Source organism: Gymnogyps californianus, chromosome 2 (assembly GCF_018139145.2).
Source record: "Gymnogyps californianus isolate 813 chromosome 2, ASM1813914v2, whole genome shotgun sequence".
Lineage (NCBI taxonomy): Eukaryota > Metazoa > Chordata > Aves > Accipitriformes > Cathartidae > Gymnogyps > Gymnogyps californianus.
The window spans coordinates 122,895,192-122,912,180 of NC_059472.1; positions in this window are offsets into that span (position 1 = coordinate 122,895,192).

The window sequence follows — 16,989 nt, forward strand, 5'->3', positions numbered from 1 at the left end:
GTGTGTTTACTAGCCAGGGCATTGAAACTGGTCAAAACTCCAAGAAGTAATGTTCTACAAGGGGAAGCTGGCATTCATAGGAGGATGAAGTGGATGGCACAGAGCTGCTTTTCCTTCTTCATTTTCCTATGTTTCTAAATGACTCATCAGCCCAGACATGTAATGAAGTGAAGTCATATATATCAGCTACCTTCTCCCAAGTCTCAAAGGTATAGCTCAATAAATCTGCAGTACAGCTAGTTAGTTACACAGGTGGCATTACAGCCTCTAGAGATTTTAACTGCATTATTGCATGTAGCAATTGGATTTGCCTCCGTATTTCAGGATCTACCTGAGCCAAGTCTGAAATGAAAAATGAGCAATGTGATGAAGACACATGGCAAAATGATGAGATATTGTCCCTCCTATTTTGTTTTCTTTCCTCAGGGTATGGTCTAATAATTCTAAAAGCAGATGTCATCTTATGTCAAATACTTGTCTTTCTCTCTTACTGTAATAATGGATTTTGCCAGTTCTAATTTCAAAGAAACTGCGACACCTTCTAATCTTGAGTCACTGTTTGAGTATTAAGAGAACACAAGTTTTTCTTCTGCAGTTACCCGTTGAGCTGAATGCTGTGCATATTCTCAATTCTGTATTAACAAACTCCCAATGCAGACAATATGCTGCCAGAGTGATGGACATGGTTGAAATATTGACAATTAGATACTTTCTAATCAAAACTGCAAACATCAAATGAATTTCAAGCACATTTGAGCTGATGGCACTGTTTCTCCAGCTACCAATTCTCCTTGCTTCTTATCTGTTTTTATGGAAATCTATTATGGGATTGACAGACTCAATCTCCCTCCCATCTTTTCACTTTCTTTCAAAGGAAAGATCAATCTTTCAATTCCAATCATAAGGTAGTCAGAGAAGATTGGTAAAGCAGCATCTAAACCTTTCCTTAGGAGCAGTAAGACCTTTCTTCTATTTTTTCCTCTACCACATTAAACAGGATGTCTTGTAGGACTTTCAGGATCACTTAAGAATCAAGTTCTATTCTTTCTTCTCTTTTCCAGATGAAATGTGCAATTTCTCTTTAGATAAGTATCCTATCAAATTATTAATCAAATACAGTGCATATATATATATAAAGTATAAAGGCAATATATAAATACACAGAATACATATGCATATAAAGAGATATGTATCAACAAAAATAGATATGTATATCAAATACGTGTAATATTAAATGTATTAAATGTGATTCCCAATTCAATTTCTTTTTAAGGAAGAAGCCAAGAACAGCACATTCCAGATATGGCAAACATATTTTCTGAGGAAACACTATAACCCATTTCATTCTAGCTTTCCTAGAAGCTCTGTACACTGGTATCTACTGACAAAGCATTAGTGTGAGTTTGACTCAGACTAATATCTAGATAAAACAAAGTGTAGAGTATTACAAAGTGAACTCAGAATAACATATAGCGGATTTTAATATTTATGTTGTGTATTTTCTGTTTTATTTATAATACATTGTTGTTATGGATAAGATGTAAAACTGTACAATTCTTATTCAAGCTTAGTAATATCTTACCCCTTATCTACCTTCAAAGAACCTTTGAGTAAATTTTTTTGCTCTCACAATAGGTTTCTATTCAGAATGAATCAAGGTGTTAGCATCTGGCTTGCAGTAAACATATCTGAGCACTGCATGTACAACTTGCTATGAAGATTCACTTGAACATTTGAGGATAACTACTCCATTCATAATGTTTTTCTGTTTGCTTTCTGCAAAGTCTCATATGATTGAGAGTTGTTACCATAGGGAAAGCAGGTAAAATATTCCCCAAAAGAGAACCAAGTGTGCTTTCCATAAGCATTTGTGTGCATAATATAAAGAAAAGATACTAAAATTTGCATCAAGTCATATCATATTTAAAATACTACAGTTATTTTAGAGATGGGAAGACTGTTGGAGTGATTCCATTTGTAACGTTTCCTAAAACTTTCAAAATGAGACAAGAGAAATAAAGCATAAATTAATCTCCTAAATGGCCTTTTCCAATATGACCTAGGTTAACCCCTTGAATCTCTCCTAACAAAAGTCAATTGCTAACAGCCAAAATGAATAGGTGTTAATCTTTGTTGCTAATAATCTTTTTTCAAGACAATGCAAGATAAAAGTTGAATTATTTCTTCATGGTTCAAAGACTACCTAGTAGAAGTTAATATCACATAAAGAGATATAATGGCCTTCCTGGCAGAAAGGGGGCATAAGGATTTTATTGGTAAAAGGGCATCACTTTACCAGCCCTACAGAAGAAAATTATGCTTCCATTAGGAATGTCTTTTCTCAGCTGCTATTAATTAATTACTTTAAGTCAGCAGTTTACTGCTGCACTGCAGCCATACAAAGTTGAAGCCATTATTCCAACAAATACGGGAAGTTTTTTAAGTTCAAATATTACCTATTGTTAAAAGTTTATTTAAAGTATAAGGAAAAATAAAGAGTTCCTCTATTATTTTCCATGTATTGTGTTGACAGCACTGTTACAGCTCATGAAAGATTTGTAGGTTTCGTCTACTAGCTCAAGATTTTATTTTGTCCTGACACTTCATTGGTTTTTTGCACATCCTACTAAAAAGGCAGGGAGCGCTAGATTTCCATGTGTGTTTTTAAACAGCAGCTCATGGGGCTGATCACTAGTTGGATTGATTTATGTTTTAATTTTATGGATGATACCACACAATTATCTCCAGATGGAATAATCAGGATGAAGCATTGCCAAAGAACATTAGACACTAAAGAAGTCAGCCAATGCAATCCATTCAGTACTGTAATTATTTTTGTTTTGGCTTCAGACATTTGTACAGAGGCAAAAACTCATTCTGGTAGGGCCTTGTTCAGTATCTATTTAAGCCAATGGAAAGACTTCCATAGATGACAGGAGGGACTGGCTCAACACTCCACAACCCTCCATTCCCTCCACACTTTCACCTACAGAATATCTCGGAGATCTCTTCTCTGTATTTCCTTTCTGTTCTCCTTCTCTCTTTTGGCCTCAACCCATGCTCCCCCCCCCCCTTTTTTTTTTCCTTCCCAGCACTTCGCAGCTGATATTTGGACCCATTGTTTGTGGTTTATTAAACACAGACAAATGAAATCAAAGTTGTTCAGCCTGGGTAAACCAGAAAAATATTAATTCCTGTAACAATCTGCATAGTTCTAATTTGTATTCATTTGTTGGATGAGCGAGTGATAACAAGACTGATCACTTCAGGTTTCTCTGTGTTGAACTCAACCAAATATTTCTTCCTAGATTAAATCCGACAAGTCAAAGGGATAGACAAATTTCTCTTTTTTTTCCCTGGGAAAACAGACACTGTCTTGCTTAACAGGCCCCGCTTTACTAAGCATCCAACATTTCAAGGCATACAATTAGTTTTCTAGGAATGGATTTTCAAAAAGACCTGCCTCAGCTAAGAGCACAGATCCCATTCCAAACCCTCAAACTATATTTAGAAACATAAGTAAAACCAAAAAATTGATTTTGAAATGTTAGTGTAGGCTTCAGGTTATGACTATTTTGGCTGTAGTGCCTACTGCAGACCCCAAACAAGCACCATGGAGGAACACAGCAGATGGTCCTCTTAGGACAAGTCTACATTGCTAAACACACTGCCATAGAGCTAATCAGCTAACTCAGGAATTGGGAGCAGTGTCATGACACCAGTGCAGCTTGCTGAAAGATAATTACTGTGGATTCAGAGCTGTACCAGTGTGTTTATAATGCTTTCAGGACATGTGTTTCATCATGGAGCTATAATTCTTCCTATAGACCCCCCCTGGAAGTAAATCAAATATCTTCTACAAATAAATCTGACCTGCCCATAGATCTGAATGAGTTACTTTCTCTTCATCATTTGCTCATGCTATGTTAAGTATGTTTGTTTATTGTTATGTATTTATATCTGGCTGAACGAGGCATGACAATCTATACAGTGTGATAATGTACAAAGTTCTACTTGCTTTTTTCCCCCGGAGTCAACGAGTGAAGCTTTCAGGCTTCAAGAGCCTGAGCCAAAATTCCTGAGTTTCACAGCTTTCTACTAGGTTTTGGATCAGCTGCATAGGTTGTAACTGACATTTATTCTTAGTTGAATAGCATGTTCTCTTTCTTCCTACAAATATAAACATACAAAGGTTTTGGGTTAGGGCAGAATGTCTGCTTATTTCAACTAATTCCCGAAAACGCAAATGGAATACTACTTTGATGTTCTTGTGTCATGTCTGGGAATCCTTTAATATAATTTCATTAACCTCCATTGTAGACTTTTCCCTTAACTTTTTCTGAGATATTCTTTGCAGAATATCATCGATCTAAATACAATTAGGAAGCATTAGGAAAACAGACAAACATTTGAGAGAAGTGACTATGTTGTTTCTCTTCTCACTAAGCGTTCAAAAAATTTAGATAGCTGTAATGATCCTTTCCTTATGAAATTCCTAAGATGTTCTGTCAACAATCATAGAAAAAAGTGCCACTTGCCCCTCATTTCACAGAAAAGAAGTTGATACTTGGGTTTTTAGCCATAACCTAAGAACCCAGGATATGAGTTCACAGCTTATGAGCCCCCTCCATGGTAAGTGCCCCTCTGTATGATCTACAGTAAACAGGAGGCAATCTGTGGTGGCTTGTCCTTTAACATAATAGCAGCAAGCTATCTCAGAGGGTTGAAGTATCCTCTAAAGCAGTTGTCACAGGTTAGCTAATGCTGTGTAAATTCCCTGAGCTCGGACCAAACAAACAAGAGGAATGCAGCCTCTTGGTAACTTGCTCTATTTCACCATACCACTTGGGTGATTTCTCAATCCCTACAAGTAACTTGGCAGGATAAATCCCATTTAAAAGCCTACTGTGTCCCGTTGCAGTGCATACACTCAGCATAAGAAAACAGAAAGCTGGGATCTGAAGCACAGACACACCATAGGGTAAACTGTGATACCTTTTTCACCAGAAACTTCATGCTGAGTTCAAAAAGTTCTTGCTGAATAAGGTGCTTGCTCTAGCCACAATACAAGCAGACGTGCTGACAAGACGACGAGTGAATTTATTAGACTGGCATTGAACCTGAGCTAATAAATCTTCTTGGAACCTCCTGCATGGTATGGAGATGTTCAGGTGGCACTTAATAAGCCTGGCTGGCTTTGAACTGCCTCTGTGCAGTCCCAGTCCTTGTGGGACAGTACTGAAGCCTTCCTGATGACTCCACAAAATGAGCTTGAGTCTTTAGGGCTATTAGTTTGTGTTCTGCAGGCACAGTGTGGCTAAACTGCTCACAGACCCAAGCTGGCTGGGAAGGCAGTACAGCTGTCTCTTTCTGGCATTGGGCCTAAACTAGTAAGCCTGGGCAGCCCAATGCTGGCTTGGTAAGAGGAAAGCTCAAGTATCTGCTTCCACGGTATGATTAAACCTCAAACTGGTTAAAGCACCCACAGCTAACTGAGTGTTGATTGCACATAAGTTCAGAATCACACAGAAAACATGTGGTAGAGCCAAGGGCTGTATCTATGCCTCCTGCATCTCAACCCTGTGCCTACAAGAAACAGTGTACAAGACTCTTTCCCCTTACCAAAAAGGGGTATATATTCAGTAGCATGCCAGTAAATAAAAGGTTGCTTCTCAACCCAGATTTGTTAGTGCATGATAAAATAATAATTAACAGAAGACATCTATGACCGTGCCTAGGTTGTTAAATAAAAAATAAGTACACAACAAAAAAAATTAAAATTAGAAATAAAATAAAAGGAGCCAGGGACCATTCTTTACACCTGATAAGTGGAGCACAGCCACCCTGCTTATAGGTAGTCCCCCTGTGGCAAACTGCTTATGTGCAAACTACATAGCATTTCTTCCCAAGTCCCCTCTAGTGCCTCCATGGCTCAAAGACATAATTACCAGTTAGTGGTTTTATTTCAGACTCTTCAGACTGACCAATGTGATTACTGACTGTGCTGTAAGCTATCAGAGTTCGTAGCATGAAGCTGAAGCTGTGTGTTGCATGAGCACATTATGAGGATGCTTGAAGGGATAAAGCCTGCTGGGATCATGTTGACAGACCGTATGGAGAAAACACAACCAGACCTATGGCAGCCTTATTCACCGAGCTTTCTGGGGGCAGTCCCTTGAGTGTGCTCTCTCACAGAGTTGCACCCATGCAGTGGCTTAGAGAACCAAGTTGTGTGGCCCAGAACAGAGCTGGGATGGGAATGGGGTGCAGGGAAGGTGCTAACAATGACAACCCAGGATCCAGTGCTTGAGCATTGTCTGGTCCCCTTTTGTTGAACAGTGTACATGCACCTTGATGTTTGTCATGGTTTAACCCCAGTCAGCAACTCAGCACCACGCAGCCGCTTCCCCCTTCCCCCTCCCAGTGGGGTGAGGAGGAGGAAAGGAAAAAAAAAGTAAAACTCGTGGGTTGAGATAAGAACAGTTTAATAACTAAAGTAAAATATAATACTAACAATAGTAATAATGAAATATAATAATAATAATAATAATAGTAGTAATGAAAAGGAATATAACAAAAAAAGGAAGGGGGGGAAAGAAAAAAAAACCAACAGTGATGCACAATGCAATTGCTCACCACCCGCTGACCAATGCCCAGTTAGTTCCCAAGCCACGATCCACGCCTCCCGGCCAGCTCCCCCCTGTTTATATACTGGGCATGACGTTCCATGGTATGGAATACCCCTTTGGCTAGTTCGGGTCAGCTGCCCCAGCTATACTCCCTCCCAGCTTCTTGCACACCTGCTTGCTGGCAGAGCATGGGAGACTGAAAAGTCCTTGGCTTAAGATAAGCGCTACTTAGCAACAACTAAAACCTCAGAGTGTTATCAACATCATTCTCACACTAAATCCAAAACACAGCACTGTACCAGCTACTAAAAAGAGAGTTAACTCTGTCCCAGCCGAAACCAGGAAAATGTTCCCAAACTCAACTGGTTGCAAAGAGAGATATTTATATTTAGAAGGTATTTTTGTATTCTGGGAGTGATGATGGACAGAACTTGTGCATACTGCCTACTCAGTACATATTTCTTTGCCGTGTAAACACAATAGACTTTCATTGAAAAGCTTGCTAAAGTTGATTTCATTTCTCATCCTAGGAGTGTGCTTAGTGCTAAGAGAACTATGCTAGGAAGAGACTATGAATATTTCTTTCTCCCTGCCCCCTCCCCCAATTATTAAAACAAAACACAACATTTGGCAGTGAGGAAAATAACCTGAGAGAAAAAAACCAGTCAAAACATGCATGTGAACTTTGCTGGAAAAAGGAAATATATCCACCATTGTACTGTGACAGATTCCATTGTATTTGTTTGACACACACAATGAGTTTGTACAGTACAACAACTGAAAATGAGAGAAGTCACCTTTGCTTCCTCCTAATTATTATCAAAGATTGTGCAATGAGTTTGAAAAATTCCATTACTGGCTTGTGACTTTATTATTTGCAGCAAAAAGAAACTATGCTAATAAAGATAACAAAGGTAAAGGAAATGCAAAAGCATTCTGCATGCCTGGATAGCAAGGTAGAAATCAAAATGCAGCACTAACTTACAACATCCTGCCTGACATCAGTGAAGGTCAGTGGCATTCTCCTCTGCATTCATGGACTTTCATTTCAGAGGAACACAACTATAGAAGGAATGCATGGGTAGTTGAAATATCATTAGGAACACAACTACAGAAGGAATGCATGGGTAGTAGGAATAAAATTACAATAAACTCAGCTAGCCCCCTTTGATTCCCAGATGAGGGCAGAACTAGCTACATTGACACGTTCTAAGAAATTTGAGCCCCATCTTGTGCTGCATTTGATGGAGCATATTCTTAAGTCGTAATGAAATACTAAAATTAGTGGTAGAAATAGCTGCAGCAAAAAGGTAGGGTAGACATGTCTAGTACTTGGGGGGGAGCAGAGGGTACTGGTAATGGCTGAAACTGTTTCGTCACCAATGGTTTGCTCCATTACCCAAAGCAATGTGTCACTTGTCCTACTCAATGTGACTCTATGGAGCCACGCTGTAAACAACAGCTTGTGGATTATGCCAGTTCATAAAAAACAGTATGAATCTTTTGTATTCTAACACCTCCTCTGGTGTTATTTTGGGTTTTCAGTACCAACTGCTTAAGACAACTTAACTAAATATAAATTCATTCTGGAAAAGCACTTTGAAGTGTTCCTGGAACTCGAATCTGCAACAGACCCAATGGTGCAGCCAAGTACCTACCATTAAAGGACTTAGAGATTAACACAGTTAGACTATTGGCAGCCTGCACCTCTAACTTATCACTCTCAAGCCCTTAAAATAAGGCATTTGCGTTGTAACACTTTGCTAAATCTGGGTCCCAGAAAACAAAATATTATGAACTAGGGTGGAAACCTCATGGGTTTTCTCAACCACTGGTTACAGGCTCCTGAAGTTAGAAGTCCAGTGAAACATCCTTATGAAAGAAATGTAATTAAAAAAAACTCACTGAATCACAGCAAGTCATCATGAAAAAGTAGCAATGATTTGTTCTTGAGATCGTAGAATTATCTTTATTATAGAAAAAATACTCTTAAATGACATAGAGCTATTTAAAGGACCTAGACTTGTCCAGTTAAAATATGTCCTATCACCCAAATTTTCTCCTATGCTACAGTAACAGCCTTGGGGCTGGGGTGGGGAGTGAGGGTTAAAAAACAGTAGATGCAATACATCTTGATTTTGACATAGCATTTCCATCAGCAATCTATGAAATAAAGTATAGATTAAATTATCATACAGTGGGTGAAAAAGTGATTGCTTTGGCTTCCAAATTGGTTATTAAAGGGATCTATTCTAGGCCTGATTCCACTCAATGCTTTCTTGATGACCTGGATGAGGTATGAGAGAATATGTTTATATATTCAGGAATGATAATAACTGGGACTGCAAAGGGTAGGATTCTTCATAGTGTTGAAAACTGAATACGGTTGAAATAACGTAAGTAAATAAAAAACAAATGTAAAGTACTACCTGCTGGAAGGACAGATCAAGTATAAGACATGGGATAAAATACATAAGCTATTCTACAGCAAAAGAGAAGCTGGGGAATTATAGTAGGTAATAAATATATTTTTAAGCCAGAACATGGCATCAGTTCTTCTGGTGCACTCTATGTAGTGCTGGTGAAATTTCTCTGGTGCACTCCATTCAGTTTTTGGGCATAACAAATTGGAGAAGGGCAGAAAATATCAACAAGAATGGCATGAGTGCTACAAAGCTAACCAATGAAGAAAAGCAGATTGATTTGGTGAACAAGTCTTCTCTGGGAAGAAGAGAGTAAGAGGATGTATAGTTGAAGATACACATTACAACAGTCTTCCAGTATACAAAAGGGAGAAAAATAAAATGTTACTGTGGGTAGCCAAAGGAAAATTCTGAGATTCTGAGTGTAATCAAGAATTGCAACATATTATTTAGGGAAAGGGAATGATTAAGAAATCTCTTCCATTACAATTTTTTTTAGATTGCTCCAAGAAGGGCTGCTAGGCATACTCGTCCTGCATCAGGGCAGAGGAATTTCTCATACACACTCTCTGAAGTTCCTCCTTGCCTTATACTCCTACACTTACACCAAGAATTATTTTTACATTGACAAAGAAAGTTTTGGTACAGTCCTCTTATATAAATATGCTCAAAGCTGAACAGCCCTACACTGACTCTCTTCAGTGCCTTTTAGATGTTTGTGCTAGGACTCCACAGGAGTTTAGGCAGACAAACACTTCTATGCTTCAAATTATATGTTTACCAGAAGGCATGAATCTTGATCTAACTATGGTGTTTATAAAAATTGTGTTTCTGGTTTGCACTTCTATTTTGCTTGTCTTGGTAACAGCATATAAGGTACAGCATTACACTTTTGTCTGGTGGTGGGAGTTCAGTGCACTAGCAAGTGCTTTGACACTCCAGAGCAAACACCAAAGGTCAAAACCTGGTTTAATAAAATACATTAAGGAAGCAATGCCTCATTTTTTAATGACTACTTCTACTTTTTTTTTTTAAAAGATAGATTGCCCAATTCCTGTACATTAGAGTTACTCCTAAAAAACCTACTACTAATATATCCATGTGTCACAAGACATATGCATAAACCAGTCTGGACCACTGACATGTGACTGGTCAACTCACTACTTGCTCTAAATCTAGGAAATCTCCCACTGAATACTGAAATAAAAAGGTAGCCAAAGGGAGAAGTGAAAATGGTATTTGCAACACGCTTTCAGCTTGTCTTGAACTTCATGGACACTAAGTCATTCTTTGGTGCATAGGTATGAACTGCATACCACAAACATGATCTCCTAGAAAACAACCTCCAATTTCTATCTTTTCTAAAGCTCAGTTCCAAATCCCCTTTTCACATAGTGCTAAACCAAATCTGCATGGTCTGCACTGACTTAATCTCTGTCACCCAGTCAGGAACGGCAGTATTTTGACTAGTTAATTGAAGGAATGAGAAATATCCTCTTCCCGTGGCCCGCTAAGTTCAGCTAATTATAGAAAGGAAAGGCACCAGAAGGGAAAAGTGGGACATAAAATCTTCTGGCATAGGGTTTTTAATTAATTTACACCTCCTCCTTAAATTAAACAATTCTATCACTAGTGCCAGCTTCGATATTGTGGTAAAATACTTTATGGGGCCCAAAGTAGATAAGTACTTAAAAAAAGCAGCCCTCAGAATGAAGGGTCTTGTGAACAGAACAACAAACTACTGTCAACTACTGCATGGCAAGCCCTGTGGCAGCTGTTTGTTGTGAGGAGAAGATATTTCATCTAAGAAATTAATCTCTCCTTAAAGGTAAACCTTACTCCCAGTGAAGATAGAGGCAAAATCTGAAACAAATTCACCACAGCTAGAAATTTACACCTACCTGTCAGGAACAAAGTGTGGCCAGCTCTGCACTGGCACTGCCCCAGTTACTGTAGTAGTACAGAATATACAGCCCTCTACCCTAGTTCACCCTGATGATGCATGCAGAATAGGAAATGCTTGCAAGGGTAATTTAATCTATCTGGCCTGTGTAAGGCTCTCTTGATAAACTTGGATGCTATGCCATGTCTCTGAATAAATGAGAAGTATGCCTCTGGTTTTTTTTAACTGAAACAGATTTCGGAGCACAGACTTCCATTACCAGGCCATTCCCCTGAGATTCTGCTGAATCCAGGTGATGACAGCATTGCCAGTGTCGAAGTTTATTTCTGTGCAATCTTGCATAACATCGCCCTGTTGGGAAAGAGCCCCCGAAAGGGCTTGAAAAAGTAACCAGTCTGGATAAAGAAAGAAAGCAGGCTTCAAAATCTGAATTCTGACTGCCTACTGCCAGCCAGTCTGAAACACTGCCTGATTGTCCAGGGTAGCCTGCAATCGTGTGGGAATACAAAGCTACACTTGTAATCTAGACACGCGAATTGGCTGCTATTTCCCACACAATGATATGGATTTAGCTGGAATGCTCTCCACTGCAAACACAACTGAGGTAGAAACCTTTAACACTATTAGCCAACAGCCTGGATTTTGTTTTCCTTTTCTCCTTTTAAATGGACAAGTACCAAAAGACTAAACTGAAAATGCAGACATTTAAAATTGGGCACGTGCCTATTAATATTCAAAGTACATCCATTTGAACCTCATTTTGAAGAGGACGACCAATAATTACTTTCTCTGGAGAACCTAAGATGCAGTAGTCCCTATTCGGATCACCTACTTAAAATGCTAACCAAGTTTCTCTTATCTTCCACCACACTCTTTGCAACAGGTCTTCCTCCAACCTAGATAAATACAACCTTGCCCTACCCTTATCCATTCAAAGATCATTTTCTTAGCTCATCTTTCTGTTCATCTTATGTTCCATTTCTCTAATTCCTTCCTTGGTTTTCTTACTCCCCTGAATCCAATCCAAGCTGCTTCTCTTCACTTTTTACATGCATCACAGCCTAACTTCAACTTACCTGTTACTCACAGTGGAAATGTTGACTTTTACCTCACTGTCCATATCTGTCATCCTTGCCTTCACATGCATTTGGTATTCGTTATCTAAGATGCAACACTGAACAAATTGGTGCAGAAACCAGCTTTTAGCATCTGGAAGTATGATATTTTATTCCATGACAAAAACTCTCAGGCACTACAGTGATATAAATCATAAGAGAGCACACTAATCTAACACACTAGAACAATCTCCAATAGTCTTCTACTGGCCACTGGGTTTAATTTGTTAGTTACTAAATAAATAGGACTAAGCTTACTAAAGTCAATAATATATTTAATATTTATCATTTTCAACCACTCCAGTTCTTCTCAGCTAACCTCACTGTTGGTATTTATATAGTCATTATCAGTGTAGCACATAAGCCTGGCAAAAACATTTTCCTGGAAAAGCTAGTTTGCCATTTTATTATAGGTGTGATCAAGAACACATCTCTGAAAGCAATATACATCAGTTATTGATTATACTTAAGATTCAATCTTCATCTGCAACTTTAATGATTGCCATCATATTCTCTAATGATTTATATTTTTGAAGAATGAGATCTTGTACCTAAGATTCTTACCGTGTTGCTGGGAGGCATGGTGGTGTAGGAGTGAAGTGCTCAATTATTCTTCATCTCTTTTGGAAGGAGTACTCAAAAAATGTGGGCCCTTTGAATCTTCCCCGCTCCCCGTGCTCCCCTCTGTCCATATGTATGTGTATAAATATATCTACACATGTATATTACTTGTCCTCCAGAATCTGAATCTGGATAGTCGTGAGTGGAATGTGCCTGAATTGTGGTTTTGCAGAAGTCTTCTGAGAGATACAAGGTTTAGCGTGTTATTATCAACTGAATTACATTTAATAGGTCTAAGTATTCTTCTTTAGATATGTATTTCAAATGTCTGCAATTGCAGAGACCACAGACTAGTAAATTGACAGAACACCTAATATTTAGTCTAAATCATTCCCACAAAATACTTCTTTAACCTGTACTCAGAAACGTTCCCCCTAGCCTGTCCCAGTAAAGTTAGCATTCTCCCCTGTTGGAAAAGAAATCACTCTCACAGAAATCTAAGCCCATCACTTCTTGTCTCATCTATCACTGAGATGGAAAGCAAAGCAACTCCTTCCTTCCTTCCTACAGCGCGTTTTTATATATCTGAAGGCTGCTATATTGTATCCTCCCACTCTTCTGATCAAACAAACAGCCTTAATCTTCCTAGATCATTTTTCCTATGTGTCCAATCACTATCTCAAGACTGCCGATTTCTCCATATCCCTTTGCAACACACATTTGCCTGTATAACATAGTAGCTGCTGTGGGAAACTTGACGTGAATCCACATAAATCTGACAGGCATTTAGATCCTCATTTGTCTTGTTTTAAAGTTTGTAGGACTTCACATTGCCTTCAACAGGGGCCGTATCAGATCCCATTCATGGCAGCACGTGTGTTCAGCTTGCTTACTACACGTATTCTGAAAGATATGGAAAACTCAAGGTTCTTCTCTAAAAAAGGATCACACACTTTCTGTAATTCCCTTTAGAGCCAAGATAACCTATGAGGACAAAGCAGTAACCTTGGCTTAGACACATACTGGCTTTGCTCTTTATGTCACACTTCAACGTTCCTTTTCTTTCTGCATAGTGTTTCATGAGTACTGGAGTTCCTCTATCAGTGAGGCTCAGAGCAAGTCACCAACCCACAAATCAAGTTTCCTTGGGGATCTGGTTAGCAGTTGCTCCAGCAGTACATATACAAACTCTTTAGTTGATGGAAAACCCAGTTTACAGAATCCATGTGTTTTCTGAATCATGAAGTCAAGAAAATTACTTATTACAATTGTAATCTATCGATGAGGCTTAACATCTAGCAGTACAGTATTTCCTATGGTTGAAAGTGAAATATAATTTAAGAAAAAGCTAACTTGACTTGATTTAAAGAGTTTGAACTGATTGAAATACCAGTGGTTTGTGATTTTTTTTTCCCCCTGCTTCGCAAGAAAATACGTGAAAGCCAGAAAGACCACCAAAGATCAGACATGGGCAGGATATCTAAAAAAAGAAAAGTGGAACTCAGCTTTAACCTTGATCATATACATAAAAATCAAACTCACCCCTTTAACTGTACAAAGGCCAATTAAAAAAAAAAAAAGAGTAACATGAAACCCTCAAATATCAAACTTAATGAGAGTCATTTGATAGTGACCATGAATGAAAACTGAAGCTAAACAGTTTGCAGACATCATTTGATGAGCTACATGAATGAACATCTTATTCTAAGATCCTTATGGTTTTAAATGTTTTTATCCAACTCTGTAGTGGAAGGATTTAATTGGGATGGAAACCAGCAAATAACTGCAATGATCAATGAAGCTGACAGCATCTAAAGAGGACCTTTTCTTAGCTGGAAAGGTGTTTATAACACAGCACCAGTTAATTTATTTTACTCTCTATATATATTTCATTATCTTAATGTTGTCTTTCACCTGCAGGAATTCATCACACACTGCATGCTGCAAAATGAGTTCCCCAAACTGCATCTTAGACAGGAAAATTATCTCATTTCAACTGGAGTGCAAGATCAAAATAGATGGAAAGACTGTAAATGACTTGGAAAAATAGTTCTGACTTACTTCGCTGGTCAAGATGCATCATTTATGCATTCTCTTTTGGACCACTTCTAGGCAGCATTTTACTACATGGGACAGGGCTACTCATTAGAAACTGATTCTAGCCAATGTTGAGTCTAGTCCAGTATAAAACTTAAATATATCTTCATGATTCAAGGCGCAAGGTGCTGCTGCCATGACTACAGTTTAGGAAGCCAGTTGGCCACAGTTATTACCTGCAGAAGGCAACACAAACCAGAATACTAGCTCGTTATGACAAAATAGACATAAAAAGAATGGGTTGTAAGCATATAAAACATCTAAAACATCCCTTCCTCTGGAGTAGATGGTGCTGTAGGCAGTCAACTCATTCCCCAAACTGGGCAGCTTGACCGGGATATGATCAGGACGGACAGCGAAGGCACGGATTTATCATGTTTTCACATTGGCTTTGATTGGAGAAGAATTCTGTCAATCCTCAAGCACAGAAACACACTGCTGCCCAGAGGGGGATTTCAGAAAGTTCTGTGATAAAAACTCTTTCTTTAATGGGAATTTATGCTGACTAAAAAGGTGTACATGCTGTCCCACAGACACTTGAAATCCTTTCATAATTAGACCAATGGAAGTCTCCATAATGCAGACAAAACAGTTTTAGTAGATTGTGTGGCAGGGCAGGTTGGGGGAATTATAAGCTTGTTTGGATAAAATTCAGCACATACACAAATATATACATAGAAGAAAGAATGCTGCAGTGATCCCTTTTGACAAATACAAAACAAAACCATTTGATTTCTTCAGACCTCATTTGCAATAGGATGTAGTGCCATTATCTCCCTTCTAATGCATGTATTCATAGTCGAGACACTGCTTTGAAAGACAAGATAATCAGGGTCAACTTCCACCCATGCCAGCTTGGGGTAGGGCCTCACTCAGAGACCTCTGCTGACTGAACCGTGCCAAAATGAATGTCTTCAAACCTTCCTAGCTGAGACTGTTAAACTTCATGTATGTGCTCAGACATGTGTTAAAACAATGACTCCTATCTTGCCCTCAAACAGGAGGGTGCCATCACAAACTATCTGTAGATATCCGCTCTTTTTCTTTCTATCCCGATGAAGATGTGATGAGTGATCTATCTCTAAGAGAAGATGCCCGCCCCCTGGGTACAATCTTTTTGCAGTGGCAGCCCAACTCCTTGCTCCTAGTAATGTAGGCATCAGAAGCAATGATGATCAGAATTCCAGTTCAGAAGAGTACCTGAGGCTGGCTGTGGTATACTTGCTTTTATATTTAAGACTGATCTTCTACCATATTTTCTTAAAATTAATTCCAGCAAGGTTTCAGCTAGCCACTCTTCATTGGTATTCTACCTTCTGAAGTACTGCAGGAAAGAAGGAACTTTTCTGCTCCAAAATATCTACGGAATTTAGGTCAGAATAGCATTATACTACAAACGCTATTAAATTACAGAAGGCTTGCTTTCTCCACCTAGTGGCTAAAATACAAAGCTAATATTCTGTACTATACAAGTGCCCTAAGGAAAAAAAGCAAAAAAAAAAAAGATAAAAGATAAATCCCCTGATTCCCTAATACTTTGGGGCCTTCATTTTATCTGAAAAACTGACAAGGTTTTCCTCTCTCCTCACCCTCAAGAAAAGAAATTTTGCCTTTTCAGGCAAATCAAGGGACATGGATTTTGCCTTCAATGAAAGCTGCTAGGCTAAGACCCCTGGAGGTTCAAATCATCTGTTTTCTCATGGAAGAGGCACAGTGCAAACAAATCAGCTTGCTGTTATAACACTGAGATCTGCCTAGATACATGCTGAACAACATGAGAGGAAGAAATGCAAAGGTACTATTTCTCTTACATTTGTGCTTTTAAGCTCACTGTGGGTAAGTTTTCCTGACTGCCATAATGCAGAGCAGCCCAAAGCTCACAATCAGCTTGGCAAGAGTTCCCTTGGCCCAGAAGAGCAGGCTGGCAGTTATGAAGTCATAGGAAGGCTGCAGCCACATCGTTTCTCGCTTATGTCATGTAGATTTACAGCAATAGGAGCAAGCTCTACAGCTGCACTCAGTCAATACCTTCACCAGGATTGCCCTTCATCTGGGTGACCCTCCCTCTTATATTGGCTTTGTAGGAACATTATATGCTTGATCTGGTCCACAGGATCCAAACTGGTTGTTTCATGATTGTAGACCAAGTTTACTGTGCATGCAATTATTTTCCAAGGCCAAATGAAATCAATATAAGGAAATGAGAATGCTGATGGATCCCTATCCAGAACGTAAAGCAATCAGGAAAAGTAACCAAGTCG